Consider the following 24,077-nt stretch of genomic DNA (forward strand, 5'->3'; position numbering starts at 1 on the left):
AAAAGATCATACTTTTCCGATGCAAATGGTTTGACCCAACACATAAAAGAGGTACAAATGTACACTCGTAGTACAACATAATTGAGGGTATGATCACTATGATCCTTTTATAAGTGTAGAAAAAGTTAGGAAAGTGTATTATGCTCCATATCCATTGCGGAGGGATAAGGCTGATTGGTTGGTTGTAATCAAAACTAAGCCTGTTGGTAGGGTGGAGGTTGAGAATATGCTAGATGTTTCTTACCAAAACGATACCTCAAGTGTTAGCCAAATGGTGGATGATCAATTAGAAAATAACTTGGAGCATCCTCAACGCATATTAGAAGAGGTTGATATGGAGAAAATAACAATAATAGAAAATGAGGATGAAGAATCGGTTGATAAAAATGAAATAAGTGAAGAGGAAGAATTTTCGGACGAGGAAGGATACTTCGAAAGACGACTAGAATGTTAGTTTTTTCAAGCGCTCTCAACATATATAGATTTATATTCTCAATTCTAACATTTTCTTTAATTTATGCAGATGACCGGTAAGGGTCGAGGTAGGTCTAGGAAGGATAAGAGGCCTATTGATCACGAGGATGGTGCTACACCCTCGCTTCTTTCCACTCCACACTTGCATCCCTCCGATGCTGATGGCCGGCAACAATCTTCCAGGCACACATCTTTTCCACCACATCCATCTACTCATCAAACTACCTACCATCCGCCCTCCCAGTAGTATTCTTACCATTCTCCACCACAGGGATATACCCTGCTTCCTCCATATGATCATGCATATAGTTACATGAGTCCATCGAGTCAGTAGTCATAGGGCCATGTGGTGATACACTCGTCATCTGATCCATTTGCTTCATCACCATCTGGATCGCATCCATCTAGATTTTAGCCACCCAGATCGCAGGAGTGGTCTGGATCGCAACAAGGGTCTAGATCGCAGCGGGGGTCTAGATTGTATCCATCTTCATCAGCTATGTCACGACCCCAAATCCCTTTCATAGGATGTCATGACGGCACCTAGTCTCTAAGAATAGGTAAGCCTAACTATATGTCGAAACATCAAATAAAAACTTAAAATTTCAAAACTTCAACAATTTCATCAATAGACTATAAGCTCAATACGTACAATTTCCCAAAACCCGGTGAGATATGAGTCACAAGCTCTAGATACAATGCTGAACAATCCTATACATCATTGTATATCAGAAACATAAAGAGATAAGGAAACCATGGTAGAATGGGACTCCGAGGCCTGCGGACGCGGGCAGGTGTACCTTGAAATCTCTAAAGCAGCAAGATGTCACACTAATACCGAGGCTGATAGGATGCACCTGGATATGCACAAAATATGTGCAGATGCATAATATGAGTACACCACAACGATACACAGTAAGTGCCAAGCCTAACCTCGGTAGAGTAGTGACGAGGTCAGATCAAGGCCCTACTGGTAAAATAAGAAACAAGGCAGAAAATATAATGACATAATGAAATAATATGAAAGTGAAACAATAAAGAATTTACGGAAAGTAACAACAAGGAACCAAGGAAACAAATAATACCACAAAAGGAAAACAAGGATATTTATATGTTAAGGAAACAACAACCAAACAATACGACAAATAAAGAATATCAACATGGGCACTCCCGAGGTACCGCCTCGTAGTCCCAAATCATAAAAACAAATCGTAGTCTTTCCTTATATCACCGCGGGGGCCTTTATATTTGGTTTTGAAAATTATTTTTCTGAAAATAGCATCCCGCGCTTTAGCCCACCTTATCACACCACATGACTTCTAGTAGTTTCCCTACTAGCCACGCATATCAAGCCCACCTTATCTCACCGCATGCGTTTCAACACCTAGACCTTATACTACCGCATGCTTATCAATAATCACAATGGCACGACAGAAATCTCGTGCAACAATAACAAACGTACGGCAGAAACCTCGTGCAACAATAACAACAGCACGACAGAAAACTCGTGCAAACAACCAAACAATCACCTCAACAATAACACGAAAGCCAAACCATAACAACAAAATAAATTATATTTCATGACTTACACCTCGCCTCAAAAGAACCACGGCCTTGCAATTCAACATCAAATTCAACAGCAAGATATTTCAAGGATAGCAATTTCAAGTAAAGAATTCCACAGTTAAGTAATGAATACAAGAATCAAGAAAAGCAAGTAATTCAACTAAACATGTGAAGTTAGTTGCAAATAGGAGATAAGACAAGTAGACATGTCAAATTAGGCTAAACATGATGACTACAACATACTAGAGTAACTCAATTAAGGCATGATACGTAGCTAAAATCGAAATTTCAATATTTAGCCCGTATACGCAATTGTCACCTCGCATACATGGCCTTCACATATCACAAATTATCACCAAAATACCAAACCCTAAGGGGAATTTCCCCCACACGAGTTTAGATAAGTCACTTACCTTAAACCACGCTCAATCAATCAATTAGAAGGCATTTCTCTCGATTTTTCAACTCCGAACGGCTCGAATCTAGCCAAAACAATTTCATACTATAAATATAACTATAGGAAACTAAATTAAATAATGAAATAATGATCTTAGCTAAGAATTGAAAAATCGCTCCAATAAGTCGACCAGGGCCCACGTCTCGGAACCCGACCAAAATTACAAAAACCGAATACCCATCCGATATCGAGTACAACCATACAAAAATTACACAAATCCGATACCAAAAATCTCGTTCAAATCCCCAAAATTCGGCCTAACAAGATTCCTCCAATTTTCCTCAATTTTTCAACCAAACTCCCTAATTAAATGATAAAATCACTGATAGATTAAGGGAATTTAATCAAAAATGAGTTAAGAACTCTTACCCCAACAATCCCTCTGAAACTCCCTCAAAAATTCGCCTTAAACCGGGCTCTTTACGCCTAAATTGTGAAATATAAAGAAAACCCTCGATTTCGAATTTAAGTCTACTGTCCAGTTAATTCCTTCTTCGCGAACACAGAAAATTCCTCGTGTTCGCGAAGCACAAAGATGCTACTACCCAGATTTCCTCTTACGTGAATGTGGATTCCAGTCTGCGATCGCAGTGCACAAGGACTCTCAAGCTTCGCGATCGAGAAGCCCTTATCCCAAATGCATAGACCACGTGTGAGTCTCACCCTAGACTGCCTTCCTCATCGCGAACGCGTAACCCAGTTCGGGATTGCAGAGCACCAAGTCCTCTCCCTTCGCGAACGTGTGGCCATCTTCCCAAACGTGAAGGGTAAACTTCCAGCAAATCTCTGAAGACTCTACGCGAACGCGGAAGCATCATCGCTAACTCGTATAAGGACATCAGAACTGAGAAAAACTAGCAATCTTCAGAAATTCTTCAAAGTTCCGAAATACGCTGAACATGGTTCGAATCACACCTGAGACCCCCGGGAGCTCAACTAGACATACCAACAAGTCTTAAAACACGATACGCACTTAGTCGAGGCCTTAAATCACATCAAACAACATCAAAAACACAAATCGAACCCTAATTCAAGCTTAAGCCTAAGAACTTATAAACTTCCGAATTCCGAAACCAATGTTGATTCATACCAAAACAACTCTGATTGATACCAAATTTTGCACACAAGTCATAATTGACGTTATGGACCTACTCCAACTCCTGGAATCGAAATCTGACCCCGATATCAAAAAGTCCACTCCCTATCAAACTTTCCAAAAATCTTTCAACTTTCTAACTTTCGCCAATTAATGTCGAAATGACCTATGGACCTCCAAATCAACATTCGGACACGCTCCTAAGACTCAAATCACAACGAAAAGCTATTAGAACTGCCAAAACTCCATTCCGAAGTCCTCTTCACACAAGTTAAACTACGATCAACTCATACGACTTAAACTTCTAAATTTAGGGACTATGTGTCCTATTTTCACTCCGAAACTCTCCTGAAACCGACACCAAGCGCCCCGGAAAGTCACATAACCATAAAATGAAATAGAGTGAGCAATAAATAGGGGATTAGGGCTAATATTCTTAAAATGATAGGCTGGATCGTTACATCCTTTCCCTCTTAAGACAAACGCTCGTCCTCGAACGAGTATAGAGACATACCTAAAGTGGTGAAAAGATGAAGATAACGGTTACGCATATCATGCTCGATCTCCCAATTCGCCTCCTCGACTGGATGACCCCTCCACTGGACCTTAACTGAAGAAATGTTCTTCGACCTCAACTTTCGTACCTTCCTATCCAAAATGGCCATTGACTCCTCAACATAAGATAGATCGTTATCCAACTAGACTGAGCTGAAGTCTAACACATGAGACGTATCGCCGTGATACTTTAAAAGCATAGAAACATGGAACACTGGATGAACTACAGCTAGACTAGGTAGCAGTGCAAGTCTGTAGGCCACCTCTCTAACCCTCTCAAGAATCTCAAAAGGCCCGATATACCTAGGGCTCAACTTGTCCTTCTTCCCGAACCTCATAACACCCTTTATGTCCGAAACTCAGAGCAAGCCCCACTCCCCAACCATGAATGTAATGTCGCGAACCTTCCGATCCGCATAGATCTTCCGTTTATATTGGTCTGTAACTATGTACAAAGTCGATCCTGAATCAATTTAACCTTTTCCAAAGCATCCTGAACCAATTCTGTACCCAATAGCCTAGCCTCACCCGACTTAAACCAACCTACCGGAGACATACCATACAAAGCCTCATACGGGGCCATCTGAATGCTAGACTGATAACTGTTGTTGTAGGCAAACTCCGCTAGCGGCAAGAACTGATCCCAAGAACCCCCAAACTCCATTACACTCGTACGAAGCATATCCTCCAATATCTAAATAGTGCGCTCGGGCTGTCCGTCCGTCTGAGGGTGAAATGATGTACTCAACTCCACCCGAGTACCTAGCTCATGCTATATGGCTCTCCAGAACCATGATGTAAACTGCCTACCCCGGGTAGAGATGATAGATACCGTCACACCATAAAGCCTGACAATCTCGTGAATGTAAACGTAAGCCAGCTGCTCTGAAGAGGAAGTAGTTACTATTAGAATAAAATGAGCTGACTTGGTAAATCTATCCACAATCACCCAAACTGCATCAAACTTCCTCTGAGTTCGCGGGAGCCCAACAACAAAATCCATAGTAATCTGCTCCCATTTCCACTTCGGGATCTCTAGCTTCTGAAGCAATCCACCTAGCCGCTGATGCTCATACTTCACATGCTGGCAATTTAGGCACCGAGATACATACTCCACTATATCTTTTTTCATTCTCCTCCACCAATAATGCTGCCTCAGGTCCTGATACATCTACACGACACATGGATGAATGGAGTACTGTGAACTGTGAGCCTCCTAGAGAATCAACTCATGCAAGCCATCTATATTGGGCACGCATAGCCTACCCTGCATCAGTAATACACCGTCATCTCCAATAGTGACCTCCTAGGCATCGCCGTGCTAAACCGTGTCCTTGAGGACAAGCAAATGGGGGTCATCATACTGACGCTCTCTGATACGATCATAAAGAGAAGATTGAGAAACCACACAAGTCAAAACTTGGCTCGGCTCTGAAACATCTAATCTAACAAACTGGTTGGCCAAGGCTTAAACATCCAAGGCTAGTGGCCTCTCTGCTACTGGTAGATATGCTAAGCTGCCCAAACTCTCCGCCTTGCGACTCAAGGCATCGGCCACCACATTGGCCTTCTCGGGATGATATAGAATGGTGATATCATAGCCCTTAAGCAACTATAATCACCTCCGTTGTCGCAAGTTAAGATCTTTCTATTTGAACAGAAGTTGTAGACTCCGATGATCGGTGTAGACCTTACAAGGGACACCGTACAAATAGTGCCACCAGATCTTCAAGGCATGAACAATAGCTGCTAACTCGAGGTCGTGGACAGGATAGTTCTTCTCATGCACCTTTAGCTATCTAGACACGCAAGAAATCACCCTACCATCCTGCATAAACACCGTGCCAAGATCAATGCGTGACGTATCACAATACACAGTAAAAGACCCCAAACCTGTAGGCAATACCAACATTGGGGTTGTATTCAAAGCAGTCTTGAGCTTTTGAAAGCTTTTCTTACATTCCTCGGTCCACCTGAATAGAGCACCCTTTTAGGCCAGCCTGGTCATAGGTGCTGCAATAGACGAGAAACCCTCTATAAATTGATGGTAGTACCCCGCCAAACCAAGAAAACTCGGATCTCCATAACTGAAGACGGTCTGGACAAACTCTGCATTACTTCAATCTTCTTCGGATCCACCTTGATCCCCACACTCGATACTACAAGATCCAAAAATGCCACTGAATCTAGCCGAAATTCACACTTCGAAAAGTTTGCATATAACTTATGTTCTCTCAAGGTCTGAAGCACAGTCCTCAAGTGCTGCTCATGATCCTCCCGACTTCAGGAGTACACCAGAATATCGTCAATAAACACAATGACGAACGAGTCAAGATAGGGCTGAGATATACTATTTATCACGTGCATGAATGTTGTTGGGGCATTGGTCAGCCCAAACGACATCACAAGGAACTCGTAATGTCCAAACCGAGTCCTAAAGGCAGTCTTCGGTATATCTAGCTCCTGAATCTTCAAATAACGATAGTCTGAATGCAAGTCTATCTTAAAGAACACTCTGACACCCTGAAGCTGATCAAATAGGCCATCAATACGTGGCAATGGATACATTTTCTTCAATGTAACCCTGTTCAACTGGCGATAATCAATACACATTCGGATAAAACCATCCTTCTTCCTTACAAATAAGACTGGAGCATCCCAAGGCGACACACTAGATTGAATGAAGCCCTTATCAAGCCACTCATGCAACAGTTCCTTTAACTCTTTCAACTCTACTGGGTCCATACAGTAGGGTGGAATAAAAATGGGTTGACTGCTCGATAACAAATCAATACCAAAGTCGATATCTATGTCGGGCGGTATGCCGGAAGGTCCGCCGGGATTACATCTGGATAATCCCTTACTACCGGAACTGACTCGATGGTAGGAGTATCAACACTGACATCTCTCACATATGCCAGATACACATCACACCCCTTCTCAACCATCCGCTGATCCTTTAGGAATGAAATAACCATGCTAGGAACATAATCTAAAGTACCTCTCCACCCTAACCACGATGGACCTGGCATAGCCAACATCACCGTCTTGGCGTAACAATCAAGGATAACATGATAGGGAAACAACCAATCCATGCCCAAAATAAAATCAAAACCTACCATATTGTCATGACCCAAACCGATGGGATGTGACGAGTGCCCGAGTTCTACCTACCGAACACCCCTAAGCATACGTCTAAGATATAAACATGAAATAAGTGTAGGTCATGCATAACATCTACCCCAAAACTGCTGAATCGTGTGAATAACATATGTGAGGAGACATACTCAAAAGACATATATATATATACATGCGGAATACAGTAGGGCGAGCCGACAAGGCCACATACTATCCAACTATACACGACTGTCTACAGACCTCTAATAGAGTGTAAAACTGTATAAAGGACTGGACTGGGCCCCGTCATACCCTTATATGTATACAAAAGTATCGTACCAAAACTCAATAGCAGCTTCGGATCAAATGGAGCACACCAACTCTTGCTAAGCTATGATCCTAAGGATGGGGACCGTCAGCCTGTGTACCTGCACCTGCGGGCATGAAACGCAGCCCCCCAGGCAATAGAGGAGTCATTATGAATAATGTACCGAGTATGTAAGGCATAAAAATCAATATATAAAAGGCATGAAAGAAACATAGAGTAAAGAACTCGACCTGTAAGTCTGAATAGCTCTGTGGATCATGAAAATATTTATAATGTCATGCGTATGCGTATAAATATCATATCATGCATAGGTATATGCGTACATAACATTATCAAGCCGCTGAGGGCATCCCATCATATCATCTCAACCTCTGTGGGTAAAATCACAAACGTATACCAGCTGATCAGGTGGTGGTGCTTATATAACGCCATAACTTTTCCTCATATCCCATACATATATAATATATGCGTATATAATGCTATCTGGTCATGGGTTAATGTACATGTATAAATAAATGCAATACATAAAGAAGTAAGTCTATAAGATCTCTCGGAATATCATAAGACCCATGAACAGACGATATGATAGTAAGACATATGGGGAATCAAGAACATAGGCAACCCTAGTACTTCTAGGAATAGAATCATTTGTGAAAGTTGTGTGCTTTCTCGTTTCATTACATCATATGGATCATGACAAAAGGAAAGAAGGGATAGCCTTAAAATACCTGTATGATCTCTTCCTTATTACTCAACCAAGCTCAACACAACTTCTTGCATCTACAACAAGTGAAATAATATTACCGTTAATATATAATGTCGTACCATCATATTTGGCTAGTCGTATGGCTGAAGGAAAATCGGGCAGCAACTCTTCTATTTTTTAATACATCCCAAAGACCACTATGGGTCATCAACAGCCCAACAACAACAACTATAACCAACAATAGCAACAACAACAATATAATCCAATATGAGTTTCTCCGATTATCTTAACAATTATATTGAGCGGCAAGCTCGTTTTTACTCATAACAAGATATAAATTGAATCTAACTCTTATACCATAAATTAGTTTATAAACTTCAGAACATCATACTTATATGTACTATATTATTTCTACTTCAAAACATCCACAAAATCCCTTCCAAAACAGCCCCACACATCTAGCAACTTAATTTTTATCGTCAATCACTTGTTTTTCATCTTTTCTTCTTCAATCAACTTAATTAACACCTAGAAAAGCTTAACAACAACAGCCACAATATTATAAAATTATTTCTTACAATTTTGAACCACCACAAACCATATATTTAGCCACAAAACAGTCCAACCAAAAAGACAACCATATCCCATGTTCTTTCAAGTGCTATCTTATGATTTTTCACTCAAACAACACAACCAACACAAGAATAACCTTAGGTACAATCAAGAAGATGTTATACATACCTTGGAAAGTAGCTACAACTCGAAACTCTGTCTCAACTTAGCTCACAATAGCCCTCAATCACACTACAACATCTTAGAAGCATTCTCTTGTAATCTTTAACAACTTTGATGATGATTTGAGTTGATTTCCCTTGAGTTTGATTCTTGGGATCTTGGGATATATTAGAGAGGGTTTTGGAGAGCTGTTGCACGAAAATTGGGTGAGAAATGACCTTAAATGAGGCTGAAACATCTTTTAAAATACGTAAGGTCGATGGTCGTCTCAAGTGGGTCCCAATCGAGCTACTTGCGTAGTCTCGCAAAAACGCAAATATCTCTCTACTCCGACGTCGTATCGATAAAATATTTAATGAGTTGGAAACTAGACTCGTAGATCATCAATTTGGTATATAATATATCCCAAAAAGATCCCATATAGTACACGAAATGTATTTCTCAAAAATCTCTATTACAAGGAAAATTCTTAGTCGATTTTTTCGCAACTTTAATCCGATTTTCCCAAACTTTATATTTTCTATCCAAACATCATATATAGCCTTATTATGACTTTAAACATATTTAAATCATGATTAATAAGTCTCATATTGATTACGTCACCTTGGGACGCACAAGGTGTAACAATTCCCCCTCCCCCCCTAGAAACATTCGTTCTCGAATGTTAAACTCCCAGAAATCTATAGAAATTTTGGTAGAGTCTCCTCTGTAACGGTACTACTATCAACCTATCACAGAACAAACATAACAATACAAAGCCACACAGGGCCACAATCATCAATAACACCAATAGACTCACACAACCAAAAACAATAACTAACATAAGAATCAAGTATCATATACGTACCTAAAGGCTGTGATGTCTCAGTCTGATCCTCCTCCGGAAGCGGAAACAAGTAAGGATACCTAGTCTTCATTTCTTCTCCAGCTTCCCAAGTTATCTCCTCCACATTATTGTTTCTCCAAAGTAATTTAACCGAAGCTACATCCTTAGTTCTTAATCTCCGAACTTGTCTATCTAGTATAGCAATGGGAGCTTCCTCATATGATAGCTGCTCTGTAACTTGAACATCGTCAACTGGAATGACTTTAGAGGGATCTCCAATACACTTACGGAGCATAGACACATGAAATATTGGATGTACAAACTCCAAGTTGGAAGGAAAGTCTAACTCATATTCTACTTGTAAGCACGTAATTTTTGACTCGCACAATTTTTATGCTAGTTGTAGTATTTTAAATATTTACTTGAGTTATTATAGATTTTTAATCCATTTTTATTACCACTTTATTAGTTTAATTTTATTGTTTTAGTATTTAAAACTTAAAAGAAAATACAAAAGAATAGTTTCAATTTTTATATTTCGTTTTATTTTTATAGTTTATTTTAATTAATTAAGAGTAATTTTTATATTTTTATAAGTACATTACATTGTTTTAGTCTTCCTACTATTTTTAAGCCCAGCAAAACAAAGGTCCATTCTTCCCAACTCATTAGCCCACTTAAGTGCAAGATTTAATCTTAGCTATCTATTCGTCTAATTTAATGGCTCATGTCAATTCTTACACCCATATTTAAACCCAATTATAGTCAAACCCTACCTTATCTTTTAATTCTAGAGCACCGCCAAAGAGAAGAACACACAGACAAGAGCAGCCACCCCCAAGAGATGATCTCTTTGGACCCTTCATCAGAACTCACAAAATCAGCCACTCCCTGATAATTCCCTTAAGCTTCAACGACAGCTGTGGCATTTTTCCCTCATTGAAACTAGCTAGCTTCACCCTCCGTCAAACACCATTTTCATCACTTAAAATACCTTCAAAACCAGCCGCCCAAAGCACCTTCTTTAGCTCCAAAGTACCATTTAAAAATACCCAAAAATGGACGAGTCCGTTCTGCGACGTCGATTTCGGTCCATGGTCCTAGTCCGTAGCTCATTTGAGGATTACTATTCTACAGTTTCTATGTTCATTGTATCTGCTCCAAAATTTCAGCAATAGAAGGTCCGTTCTTTCATTTCTTCACTGGTTATTTACCCGTATGTTTTGTTACTTGCGTGCATAAATGAATATACAGCATGGCATTCCAGTTCATTTTACTGATTTTTGGATTATTTGATCTAATTTGTTTCCTCATCTCAACATTGATGAATATTAATCCATATGGGTTTTGGGGTAAATTTTTGTCTTAGCTATCTACATTATATAAGAATTGGACAATTAGTTTTGGATCTAAGTTGGTCACGGGGGGGACGGGGGGTGTGAGCACAAAAACCAAAGGGATTGGATTAGCTAATAGTGTTGTATAACTTTGTTTAAGTTAGGCTTTTGTTGATTTATTCTTCTGTTTGGTCCTGCTCAATAAAGTATGGATAGATACTATATATTAATGGAATTTGGGGTTTGTTTGACAATTGAAAAGAGAAATCTAAGTCTTTAACTTGGCCTGAACAAGCTAATCGGCCCGCTTGTCATGTACTAATTGATTTTTGCCAAATATAATTCCAAATAGAAGGAAGTTTCTAGGCGCTAGTTGCTTTAGGCACGTTTAATAAAATAATTGTCGTGACAATGGGTACGGTTCCCGTGGCATAGTAATGGTATATAATCCCCAATTTGAGTGTGCGTTTCACGCGACTTGACCACAACTTCAAACAAATAATAAAAGTTAACACGTTGTAAATCGCGGGTGCGTTTCACGTGGCGCGATTCATAATGTGTACAAAAACAACGAGTGCCGACATCGCGACTTGTTCAAGCAGATTCCATAAATACTAAAAACGGTTTTAGAAGTAAAAAATGCACAATAGGTTTCAAACATGCAATAAATCAGAAATTATGCCAGTTATTAACAGTTGAGCGACCGTGCTAAAATCACGGAACTTGGGAGTGCCTCACACCTTCTCCCGGGTTAACAGAATTTCTTACCCGATCTTCTGTGTTCGCAGACCATAAATAAGAGTCAATTTCCTCGATTTGGGATTTAAAATAAATATGTGACTTGGGACACCATAAATTATCCCAAGTGGCGACTCTGAAATAAATAAATAATCCCATTTCGATTCATGTCACTTAAATTGGAAAAACTCTTCTATTCCCACCGGAAAGGAGGTGTGACAGCTCTGGCGACTCTGCAGGGGAAAAGAACCCAAAATCTCTGGTATAAAAACAATGAGTGCGCGACATCACGACTTGTTCAAGCAGATTCCATAAATACTAAAAGCGGTTTTAGAAGTAAAAAATGCACAATAGGTTTCAAACATGCAATAAATCAGATAATTATGCCAATTATTAACAAATGAGCGACCGTGCTAAAACCACGAAACTCGCGAGTGACTCACACCTTATCCCGGGTTAACAGAATTTCTTACCCGATCTTCTGTGTTCGCAGACCATAAATAAGAGTCAATTTTCTTGATTTGGGATTTAAAATAAATCGGTGACTTGGGACACCATAAATTATCCCAAGTGGCGACTCTAAAATAAATAAATAATCTCATTTCGATTTATGTCACTTAAATTGGAAAAACTCCCCTATCCCCACCTGAAAAAAAGAGGTATGACAGCTCTTTGTTTGATCCTGCTCAATAAAGTATGGATAGATACTATATATTAATGGAATTTGGGGTCTGTTTGACAATTGAAAAGAGAAATCAAGTCTTTAACTTGGTCTGAACAAGCTAATCGGCCCGCTTGTCCTGTACTAATTGATTTTTGCCAAATATAATTCCAAATAGAAGGAAGTTTCCATGAGCTAGTTGCTTTAGGCACGATTAATGAAATGATTGTTGTGACAATGGGTACGGTTCTCGTGGCATAGTCATGGTATATAATCCCCAATTTGAGTGTGCGTTTCACGCGACTTGTCCACAACTTCAAACAAATAATAAAAGTTAACACGTTGTAAATCGCGGGTACGTTTTACGTGGCGCGATTCGCAATGTGTACAAAAATAACGAGTGCACGACATCGCGACTTGTTCAAGAAGATTCCATAAATACTAAAAGCGATTTTAGAAGTAAAAAATGCACAATAGATTTCAAACATGCAATAAATCAGATAATTATGCCAGTTATTAACAGTTGAGCGACCGTGCTAAAACCACGAAACTCAGGAGTGCCTCACACCTTTTCCCGGGATAACAGAATTCCTTACCTGGTCTTTTGTGTTCGTAAACCATAAATAAGAGTCAATTTCCTCGATTTGGGATTTAAAATAAATTTGTGAGTTGGAACACCATAAATTATCCCTTGGTCACGGGGGGTGTGAGCACAAAAACCAAAGGGATTGGATTAGCTAATAGTGCTGTATATCTTTGTTTTAAGTTAGGCTTTTGTTGATTTATTCTTCTGTTTGGTCCTGCTCAATAAAGTATGGATAGATACTATATATTAATGGAATTTGGGGTTTGTTTGACAATTGAAAAGAGAAATCAAGTCTTTAACTTGGCCTGAACAAGCTAATCGGCCCGCTTGTCATGTACTAAATGATTTTTGCCAAATATAATTCCAAATAGAAGAAAGTTTCTGAGCGCTAGTTGCTTTAGGCACGATTAATAAAATGATTGTAGATAATGGGTACGGTTCCCGTGGTATAGTAATGGTATATAATCCCCAATTTGAGTGTGCGTTTTACGCGACTTGACCACAATTTCAAACAAATAATAAAAGTTAACACGTTGTAAATCGCGGGTGCATTTTACGTGGCGCGATTCGCAATGTGTACAAAAACAACGAGTGCGCGACATCATGACTTGTTCAAGCAGATTCCATAAATACTAAAAACGGTTTTAGAAGTAAAAAATGCACAATAGGTTTCAAACATGCAATAAATCAGATAATTATGCCAGTTATTAACAGTTGAGCGACCGTGCTAAAACCACGGAACTCGGGAGTGCCTCACACCTTCTTCAGGGTTAACAAAATTTCTTACCCGGTCTTCTGTGTTCGCAGACCATAAATCAGAGTCAATTTCCTCGATTTGAAATTTAAAATAAATCGGTGACTTGGGACAACTGGCTACTCTAAAATAAATAAATAATCCCATTTCAATTCATGTCACTTAAATTAGAAAAACTCCCCTATCCCCACCGGGAAAAAGTTGGTGTGACACTACTTGGCCTACTCTGTGTATAATCTTATAAGGTCCAATGTACCGAGGGCTAAGCTTTCCTTTCTTACCGAACCTCATAACGCCCTTCATCGGGGATACCTTTAGGAATACCCAGTCGTCTACCTGAAACTCCAAGTCTCATCATCGATTATTTACATAGGACTTCCGACGACTCTGGGTTGCTAATAGACTTTCCCTTATAATCTTAATCTTCTCAACTGCCTGCTGTACCAACTCTGGTCCTACTAACTTAGTTTCCCCAATCTCGAACCATCCGATAGGAGACCTACACTTCCGTCCGTAAAGAGCTTCGTATGGAGCTATATGAATATTGGAATGATAACTATTATTATATGTGAACTCAATATGTGGAAGATGATCATCCCAGATACCCCTGAAGTCTATCACACAAGCCCATAGCATATCCTCCAATGTCTGAATAATACGCTTAGCCTGACCATCTGTCTGGGGATAAAATGATGTACTAAGACTTACCTGAGTCCTCAATCCTTTTTGGAAGGACCTCCATAAATTAGATGTAAACTGAGCACCTCTATATGAGATAATAGATATATGGACACCATGAAGTCGTACTATCTCCTTAATGTAAAGCCTTGCATAATCCTTTGCTGAATACGTAGTCCCGACAGGCAGAAAATGGGCTGATTTTGTAAGTCTATCAACAATAATTCATATAGAATCGAACTTACGCTGGGTACGAGGTAAGCCTATGATGAAATCCATATTAATCACTTCCCATTTCCAAGTCGGAATCTCTATAGCCTACAATAATCCACCGGGTTTCTGATTCTCAATCTTAACTTGCTGACAATTAGGGTACTGAGCAGCAAACTCTGCTATATCCTTCTTCATTTCGTCCTACCAGTACATTCCCCTAATATCATGATACATCTTCGTCACTCCTAGATGGATAGAATAACGAGAATAGTGAGCTTCTCCCATAACCTGCTGGCGCAACCCTGCCACATTAGGAACACATAATCGACCTTGATATCTGAGGACTCCATCTCATGTAATCTTAAATGGCGTCTTCTCCTTTTGAGGGATTGTATCTCTGTAGTGAGCTAGCATAGGATCTTCATACTGGCGTTCCTTCACTTCAGTTACTATAGAGGAAGTTGCCGTGTCCTGAATAGTAACTCCGGTACCACCTGAATCTAGTAATCGAACTCCAAGATTAGCTAGCTAATGAATCTCACGAGCTATCTCACTCTTCTCTGGCTGTAAATATGATAGGCTACCCATAGATCTATGGTTGAGGGCGTCAGCTACTACATTCGCCTTCCCTGGATGATATAAAATATCAACATCATAGTCTTTCAGTAGCTCCAACCATCGCCTCTGACGTAAATTCAATTCCTTTTGCTTGAATATATATATACTGAAGGCTCTTATGGTCAGTATAGATATCAACTTGAATGCCATACAAATAGTGCCTCCACATCTTTAGTGTATGAATCACCGCGGCTAACTCTAAATCGTGGGTTGGGCAATTCTTCTCGTGGTTTCTTAGTTATCTAGAAGCATAAGCGACAAACGTACCATGCTGCATCAATACACAACCCAATCCAATGCTTGAAGCGTCACAATAGATAGCATAGCCATCGGTCCCTTCTGGAAGTGTCAGAACCGGTGCTGAAGTCAATCTGTCCTTCAATGCCTGGAAACTCCGCTCACAAGCATCAGTCTACTGAAACTTAGTTGCCTTCTGAGTCAACTTTGTCAATGGTGCTGAAAGAGAAGAAAAACCCTCTACAAATCTCCTATAATAACCTGCAAAACCCAGGAAGCTACGAACCTCCGTCGGTGTCGTGGGTCTAGGCAAAGTCTTCACTGCCTCAATCTTCTGTGTATCAACCCGGATACCCTCACCTGACATAATATGACCAAGGAAGGCTACAAAATTCAACCAGAATTCATATTTAGAGAATTTTGCATACAACTTCCTTTCTTGTAGAACTCTGAGTATAGTACGTAAATGATCTGCATGCTTAACCTTTGAACGGGAGTAAACCAAAATATCATCTATAAATACAATCACGAACTGATCTAGAAAGGGTCTGAATACACGGTTCATCAAGTCCATGAATATTGTTGGGGCATTGGTCAACCTGAACGACATAACTCGAAACTCAAAGTGCCCGTATCTGGTCCTGAATGCTATCTTCGGAATATCTTTCTCTTTAACCCTTATCTGATGATACCCAGACCTCAAGTCTATCTTCGAGAAACACCTGGCGCCCTACAATTGATCAAATAAATCATCAATTCTCGGGAGCAGGTACTTATTCTTGATCGTCTCCTTATTCAACTGCCTGTAATCAATACACATCCGCAAGGAACCATCTTTATTTCTTACAAATAACATAGGTGCTCCCCATGGTGATGTACTGGGTCTGATAAAGACCTTTTCAAGAAAATCCCTCAGTTATTCTTTAAACTCTCTCAGCTCTGCAGGTGCCATTCTATACGAAGGAATAAATATCGGCTGGGTATCTAGTAATGTGTCAATAGCAAACTCAGTATCCCGCTCTGGCGGAAGGCCTGGAAGCTCATCGGGAAAAACATCGGGAAACTCATTAACCACCGGGATAGGCTGAAGGGTCGGTGATTCTGCTTTCACATCCTGTACCTGAACTAAGTGATAAATATAGCCCTTTCTGATCATCTTCCTTGCCTTGAGATAGGAAATAAACCTACCTCTTGGCGATGCAGTATTACCTTTCCACTCCAGAATTGGCTCTCCTGGAAACTGGAACCGAACCATCTTTGATCTATAGTCAACGTTAGCATAACAAGAAGTCAACCAATCCATACCCATTATAACATCAAATTCCACCATATCTAACTCAATCAGGTCTTGTACTGTAGAACGGCTATGAACTACTACTATACAGTCTTTATATACCTGTCTAGCTATCACTGGATACCCAACAGGTGTAGACACCTCAAAAGGTTCAATCAACTTAGGTTCTATCCCAAACTTACTAGCAACCAACAGAGTGACGTACAATAAAGTGGAACATGGATAAATCAATGCATATATATCATATGAGAAGACTAATAATATACCTGTAACAACATCTAGTGATGACTCCTGATCCAGTCGACTCGCTAATGCATAAATACGGTTCTGAGGATCGCTCGAGCTAGATGCTCCACTTCTGCCTCTACCATGAACAGTCGGTGCTTGAGAACCTTGCCTTGGGGGGCATACTAATGATGACGAACTGGCTACAGATCTCGCTTACTGTACTATACCTTTATCACCTCTCGTCGCATAATCTCTCATAACATGTCATGGATAACCACAAGTATAACAAACACCCAACCCTACAAGGAACTGTCCAGCATGTTGCATACCACACTGAGCACATTGTGGAAAGGGTGGCCTCATATGACTTGACTTACCCCTCAACTGAGAAATCGAGGCCCTGGAACTCTGACTAGGCCCTAAATATGTGGAACGATCAAATCTCCTACCGGCAAACTGAGGGGGTGCACTAGACGATGGCTGGGATGGATACCTTGGGTACTGCTGTCGCTGACCACCTCGAAACTCACTAGAAGGACCTGAAGATCTCGCTCTCTTACTCTGGCCCCTATCATGCTCATGATCGACCCTCTGCTTCTACTTACGCTCCTCTACACCCTGAGCGTATGCCTGAATACGAGAAATGTCTATGCCTGGCTGAAGTGAGACCGACATACAATCATTAAGCAGGTGCGGCTCCAACCCCATCACGAACCCGTAAACCCGATCCTCCATATTAGCTACAATAGTGGGAGTATACCTAGCCGAAGAATCAAATTGAAGGTTGTATTTCCGAACACTCATATTACCCTGCCGAAGGGTCAAGAACCTATCAACTCTGGCCCGTCTAAGCTCGGGTGGTAAATAATGACGAAGAAAAGCCTCTGTAAACTCTTGCCATACTATTGGAGGGGCATCCTCACCTCTGGACAACTCCTAAGACTCGTACCAATTAACTACAACATCCCGAAGTCTATAGGAAGCTAGCTCAACTGACTCAGTCGCAGTGGCCTTCATTACCCTCAAAGTTCTCTGCATCCTATTAATAAATACCTGAGGGTCCTCGTTTGGATCTGCTCCAGTGAATACGGGAGGGTCCAAATTAATGAGATCGTGAACCCTCTCACTGATGGTCCTATCTGCATGACCGACACCTACCTCCTGGCGCCGAGCCTGTACGACCACTAATCGAGTCAATAACTGAATAACATCTCTCATCTCCTGAGGGTACTAGGGCTAGCGCTGGAGCTAGTGCCCCTCGGATCTCCTCCGGAGAGGGTATGGTATGTGAAGTCTGAGATGGAGTCTCACTATGTGACTCTCCCCAAGCCCTGGTAAATCATGGCTCTCAACTTATATTCTCATCATCCACGGACTTTCCCTTCTGGGCAGCTGTAGCCTTCTTGGGCATCGCTGAAAACACAACATATCGTTAGGAAAATGAATTCTTACATCGCACGATCTAAGATAAGAAGGGAGGGTAACATCCAATATGTGATGAAGCCTCCTGTTTATAAGTGTGGTGCACAACACACTTATAAACAAGACTTTACTAGACACGGTCTGTAGATAACCCTAGTATGGAACTGCTCTGATACCACTTTTGTCACGACCTAAACCGATGCGCTGTAAGGAGTGACCGAGTTCTATCTACCGAACACCCCTAAGCATACGTCTAAGATATAAATATGAAATAAGTGTAGGTCATGCATAACATCTTCCCGTAAACTGCTGAATCGTGTGAATAACATACGTGAGGAGACATACTCAAAAGACATATATACATATATATGCGGAATACAGTAGGGCGAACCGACAAGGCCACATACTATCCAACTATACATGACTGTCTACAGATCTCTAATAGAGTGTAAAACTGTATAAAGGACGGGACTAGGCCACGTCATACCCTTATATGTATACAGAAGTATCGTATCAAAACTCAATAGCAGCTCCGGATCAAATGGAGTACACCAACTCTTGCTGAGCTATGATCCTAAGGATGGGGACCGTCAGCCTGTGTACCTGCACCTGCGGGCATAAAACACAGGCCCCCAGGCAATAGGGGCGTCATTACAAATAATGTACCGAGTATGTAAGGCATAAAAATCAATATATAAAAGGCATGAAAGAAACATGGAGTAAAGAACTCAACCTGTAAGTCTGAATAGCACTGTGAATCATGAAAATATTTATAATGTCATGCATATGCGTATAAATGTCATATCATACATAGGTATATGCGTACATAACATCATCATATCTCTGAGGTCATCCCATCATGTCATCTCAGCTTCCGTGGGCAAAATCACAAACGTATACTAGCTGATCATGTGGTGGTGCGTATATAAGGCCATAACCTTTCCTCATATCCCATATACATATAATATACATGTATATAACGCCATCTGGTCATGGGTCAATGTATATATATAAATGAATGCAATGCATAAAGAAGTAAGTCTATAAGATCTCTCGGAATATCATAAGACCCATGAACAGACGATATGATAGTAGGACATATGGGGAATCAAGAACATAGGCAATCCTAGTACTTCTAGGAATAGAATCATTTGTGAAAGTTTCATGCTTGCTCGTTTCATTACATCATATGGATCATGACAAAAGGAAAGAAAGGATAGCCTTAACATATCTGTATGATCTCTTCCTTATTACTCAACCAAGCTCAACACAACTTCTTTCATCTACAACAAGTGAAATGATATTGTCGTTAATATATAATGTAGTACCATCGTATTTGGCAAGTCGTATGGCTTAAGGAAAATCGGTCAGCAACTCCCGTATTTTTAATACATCCCAAAGACCACTAAGGGTCCTCAATAACCCAACAACAACAACTATAACCAATAATAGCAACAACAATAATATAATCCAATATGAGTTTCTCTGATTATCTTAACAATCATATTGAGCGGCAAGCTCGTTTTTACTCATAACAAGATATAAATTGAATCCAAATCTTATTCCATAAATTAGTTTATAAACTTCAGAACATCATACTTATATGTACTATATTATTTCTAGTTCAAAGCATCCACAAAATGCCTTCCAAAACAGCCCCATACATCTAACACCTTAAGTTTTATTGTCAATCACTTATTTTTCATCTTTTCTTCTTCAATCAACTTAATTAACACCTAGAAAAGCTTAACAACTGCAGAAACAATATTATCAAATTATTTCTTACAATTTACAGCCACCCCAAACCATATATTTAGCCACAAGATAGTCCAACCAAAAAGACAACCATATTCCATGTTCTTTCAAGTGCTATCTTATGGGTTTTCACTCAAACAACACAACCAACACAAGATTAACCTTAGGAACAATCAAGAAGATGTTATACATACCTTGGACAGCAGCTACAACTTGAAACCCTATCTTAACTTAGCTCACAATAGCCCTCAATCACACCACAACATCATAGAATCATTCTCTTGTAGTCTTTAACACCTTTGATGATGATTTGAGTTGATTTCCCTTGAGTTTGGTTCTTGCGATCTTGGGATATGTTAGGGAGGGTTTTGGAGAGATGTTTGACGAAATTAGGGTGAGAAACGACCCGAAATGAGGCTGAAACATTATTTAAAAGACGTAAGGTCGGTGGTCGTCTCAAGTGGGTCCCAACCGAGCTGCTTGCGCAGTCTCGCAAAAATGCAAATATCTCTCTACTTCGACGTCGTATACACGAACGATTTAATGCATTGGAAACTAGACTCGTTGTTCTTAAATTTGGTATATAATATGTCACAAAAAACCCCCATACATTATACAAAATGTATTGCTCAAAAATCTCCATTACAAGGCTAATCCTTCGTCGGATTTTCCGCAACTTTAATACGATTTTTCCCAAACTTTATATTTTCTATCCAAATAGCATATATATCCATATTATGACTTTAAACTCATTTAAATAATGATTAACATGTCTCATATTCATTATGTCACCTTGGGACGCACAAGGTGTAACAAATAGATCGGCTATGGTCTTAAAACCACTAAGAAAAACCAAACTCGAACGTTACACACGGTCAAAAACAATAGAATCTCCCACAGGTGTAGACACATAGACAGGAGAACACAAAGAATCACGGGATACACCCAAATACGAAGCAAAATAAGATGACACATAGGAATAAGTGGAGCCTGGATCAAATAAGACTGTTGCATCTATATGACAGGCTGGAACACTACATGTGATGATAGAGTCGGATGCAAATGCCTCCGTCCTAGAAAGAAGAGCATAATATCTGACATGACCTCTCCCTCTAGGGAAACCTCTACCTACTCGACCTCCACCTCTAGCTGGCTGTGCAGGTGGAGTGGTAGTTGGTGCGGTAACCATAGCCTGAGAACCCAATAGAGCACGCGGAGCCTGAGTAGTCTGTAGAGGTGCACCCCTCATGAGTCTAGGGCAATCCCTCACCATATGAAGAGTGTCACCATACTCAAAACAAGTTCTCGGAGGGCGTGGCTGCTGTGTAGGAGGTGCACTAGACAATGGCATAGCCCCTACCATGACGAGCCCCTACCACGACGAGCTCCAACTGGGGCACGGGTACCACTATATGTGTCAGACTCTCGAGACCTCTTGACCTCCCCCTCCTCTCTTTCCCGAGTCAACATACCCTCAAATATCCTAGCTATCCCTACTACCTGCTAGTATGCCATGTCCGTCTCCAACTATCGGGCCATGCTAAATCTCATAATGGGGTTGAGCCCCTCGATAAACCGATGGACCCGCTCTCTAACAGTAGCAACCAAGGCTAGTGCCTGCCTAGTCAAATTAGTGAACAGGACCGCATACTCCAACACGGTCATAGAACCCTAGCGCAACTGCTCAAATTTTGCGCGCCATGCATCTTTGAGACTCCGGGGAACATAATCCCTCAAAAACATATTTGAAAACTGAGTCCAAGTGAGTGAAGCTACCTCGGACGGACTACCCAACTCATATTATCGCCGCCACTGATAAGCCATGACCCTAAGCTGGAATGCAGTGAAAGCAACCCCACTAGACTCCGCAATATCCATAGTATGGAGGATACGGTGACACTACTCAAGAAAACCCTAGGCATCCTCTGACGCCAAGCTACTGAAATTAGGAGGGTGGTACTTCTTACACCTTTTAAGCCTGAGATATTCCTCCTCAGATACTGCTGCCCTAACCTCGGGTTGAACGGGGGCGATCGACGACACTGGTATGACCTCTAGGACCTGGTCAACCTAGACACGTTGCTTTGGGATACGGGTGGCAGGAGTCTGTGCTCCTCCCCCGTCCTAAGATATAGCAGGAGCAAGTGGGATCAACCTTGCATGAGCTAAAGTGCCGAACATGCTCAGAAACTGGGCGAGAGTCTCCTGGAGAGCTAGTGTAGTAATAAGCGTCTCGTGTGCCTGCCTTCCAATTGGAGTTACTGGTGGATCCTCTGTAGCAGCTCGCGCGGGTGTTCTGGTTGCACCACGTGGACGTCCTCAACCTCTACCATGGCCCCGACCTCTCACGGCTGTAGCAGGGACCACAAGTGTCTGGTCATATGATCCAGATGTACGTGTCCTCACCATCTGTGAGAGAATAGAAAGACAAAAATTTAGAATCCAAAGTCAAAGATTTCACACGATAAGGAATCAAATAAGTGAAGCTTTTCCTAGCAGTTGCATAGCCTCCCAAAGATAAGTACAGACATCTCCGTACCGATCTGTGAGACTCTACTAAACTTGTTGGTGACTTATAACACCTATGAACCTAGAGCACTGATACCAACTTGTCACGACGCTAAATCCTCTCTGTAGGATATCGTGACAGCACCTAGTCTCTAAGACTAGGTAAGCTTACAAATATGCGGAAATATCAAATAAAAACTTAAAACTTCAAAACTTCAACAATTTCATCAATAGACTATAAGCTGAATACGTACAATTTCCCAAACCCCGGGGAGATATGAGTCACAAGCTCTAGATACAATGCTGAACACTCCTATACATCACTGTCTATCAAAAACATAAAGAGATAAGGAAAATAGGGTAGAAAGGGACTCCGAGGCCTGCAGACGCGTTCAGGTGTATCTTGAAGTCTCCAAAGCAGCAACACAGTGCACTAATACCGAGGCTGATAGGATGCACCCAGATCTGTACAAAAGATATGCACATGCATAGTATGAGTACACCACAACGGTACCCAGTAAATATAATGACATAATGAAATAATAGGAAAGTGAAACAGTAAAGAATTTACGGAAAGTAACAACATGTAATCAAGCAAACAAATAATACCATAAAAGGAAAACAAGGATTTTTACATGTTAAGGAAACAACAACCAAACAATACAACAAATAAAGAATATCAACAGGGGCACTCCCAAGGTACCGCCTCGTAGTCCCAAATCGTATAAATAAATCACAGTCCTTCCTTATATCACCGCGGGAACCTTTATATTTGGTATTGAAAATATTTTTTTCGAAATAGCATCCCGCATTTTAGCCCACCTTATCACACTGCATGACTTCTAGTAGTTTCCCTACTAGCCACGTGTATCAAACCTACCCTATCTCACCGCATACGTTTCAACACCCAGACCTTATACCACTGCATGCATATCAATAATCACAACGGCACAGCAGAAACCTCGTGCAACAATAACAACCGCACAACAGAAACTTCATGTAACATTTAGCCCGTGTATGCACTCATCACCTCACGTACATGGCCTTCACATATCACAAATTATCACCAAATACCAAATCCTAAGGGGAATTCCCCTTCCCCCCCACACGAGGTTAGACAAGTCACTTACCTTAAACCACGCTCAATCAATAAATTAGAAGGCCTTTCCCTCGATTTCCAACCCGGAA

Source organism: Nicotiana tomentosiformis, chromosome 3 (assembly GCF_000390325.3).
Source record: "Nicotiana tomentosiformis chromosome 3, ASM39032v3, whole genome shotgun sequence".
NCBI classification, from domain to species: domain Eukaryota; kingdom Viridiplantae; phylum Streptophyta; class Magnoliopsida; order Solanales; family Solanaceae; genus Nicotiana; species Nicotiana tomentosiformis.